Genomic DNA, 2,148 nt, shown 5'->3' with positions numbered 1-2,148 from the left:
CTGTGAAAGTGCTGCACTCAATATGCCAGCAAATTTGGAAAACTCAACAGTGGCCACAGGACTGGAAAAGGTCAGTTTTCATTCAAATCCCAAAGAAAGGGAATCCCAAAGAATGCTCAAACTACCGCCCAATTACACTCATCTCACACACTGGTAAAGTAATGCTCAAAATTCTCCAAGCCAGGCTTCAGCAATACGTGAAGCATGAACTTCCAACGTTCAAGCTGGTTTTAGAAAAGGCAGAAGAACAAGAGATCAAATTGCCAACATCCGCTGGATCATCGAAAAAGCAAGAGAGTTCCAGAAAAACATCTATTTCTCCTTTATTGACTATGCCAAAGCCTTTGACTCTCTGGATCACAACAAACTGTGGAAAATTCTGAAAGAGATGAGAATACCAGGCCACCTGACCCACCTCTTGAGAAACTTATATGCAGGTCAAAAAGCAGCAGTTAGAACTTGACATGGACCAACAGACTTGTTCCAAATAGGAAAAGGAATACATCAAGGCTATATATTGTCACCCTGCTTATTTAATGTATATGCAGAGTACATCATGAGAAACGCTGGGCTGGAAGAAGCACAAGCTGGAATCAAGATTGCCGGGAGAAATATCAATAACCTCAGATATGCAGATGACACCACCCTTATGGCAGAAAGTGAAGAAGAACTAAAGAGCCTCTTGATGAATTGAAAGAGGAGACTGAAGAAGTTGACTTAAAGCTCAACATTCAAAAAACTAAGATCATGGCATCTGGTCCCATCACTTCCTGGTAAATAGTTGGGGAAACAATGAAAACCATGTCAGACATTACTCTTTTGGGGCTCCAAAATCACTGCAGATGGTGACTGCAACCATGAAATTAAAAGATGCTTGCTCCTTGTCAGAAAAGCTATGACCAATCTAGACAACATATTAAAAAGCAGAGACATTACACTGCCAACAAAGGTCCATCGAGTCAAGACTATGGTTTTTCCAGTGGTCATGTATGGATGTGAGAGTTGGACTGTGAAGAAAGCTGAGAGCCGAAAAATTGATGCTTTTGAGCTGTGGTGTTGGAGAAGACTCTTGAGAGTCCCTTGGACTGCAAGGAGATCCAACCAGTCCATCCTAAAGGAAATCAGCTCTAGGTGTTCATTGGAAGGACTGATGCTGAAGCTGGAACTCCAATACTTTGGCCACCTTCTGCGAAGAGTTGACTCATTGGAAAAGACCCTGATGCTGGGAGGGATTTGGGGCAGGAGGAGAAGGGGACGACAGAGGATTAGATGGCTGGATGGCATCACTGACTCGATGGACATGAGTTTGAGTAAACTCCAGGAGTTGCTGATGGACAGGGAGGCCTGGCATGCTGCAGTTCATGGGGTCGCAAAGAGTTGGACACGAATGAGCGACTGAACTGAACTGAACTGGTTGGATGTCCTTGGAGTCCAAGGAACTCTCAAGAGTCTTCTCCAAAACCACAGTTCAAAAGCATCAGTTCTTCAGCACTCAGCTTTCTTTATAGTCCAACTCTCACATCCATACATGACCACTGGAAAAACCATAGCTTTGACTCGATGGACCTTTGTTGGCAGTGTAATGTCTCTGCTTTTTAATATGTTGTCTAGGTTGGTCATAGCTTTTCTGACAAGGAGCAAGCATCTTTTAATTTCATGGTTGCAGTCACCATCTGCAGTGATTTTGGAGCCCCAAAAGAGTAATGTCTGACATGGTTTTCATTGTTTCCCCATCTATTTGCCCAGGAAGTGATGGGACCAGATGCCATGATCTTAGTTTTTTGAATGTTGAGCTTTAAGTCAACTTCTTCAGTCTCCTCTTTCAATTCATCAAGAGGCTCTTTAGTTCTTCTTCACTTTCTGCCATAAGGGTGGTGTCATCTGCATATCTGAGGTTATTGATATTTCTCCCGGCAATCTTGATTCCAGCTTGTGCTTCTTCCAGCCCAGCGTTTCTCATGATGTACTCTGCATATACATTAAATAAGCAGGGTGACAATATAGAGCCTTGATGTACTCCTTTCCTGATTTGGAACCAGTCTGTTGTTCCATGACCAGTTCTGACTGTTGCTTCTTGACCTGCATATGATTTCTCAGGAGGCAAGTAAGGTGGTCTGGTATTCTCATCCCTTTAAGAATTTTCCACAG

This window comes from Dama dama, chromosome 14 (genome assembly GCF_033118175.1).
Source record: "Dama dama isolate Ldn47 chromosome 14, ASM3311817v1, whole genome shotgun sequence".
Classification (NCBI taxonomy): Eukaryota; Metazoa; Chordata; class Mammalia; order Artiodactyla; family Cervidae; genus Dama; species Dama dama.
This window is presented reverse-complemented; position numbering follows the sequence as displayed.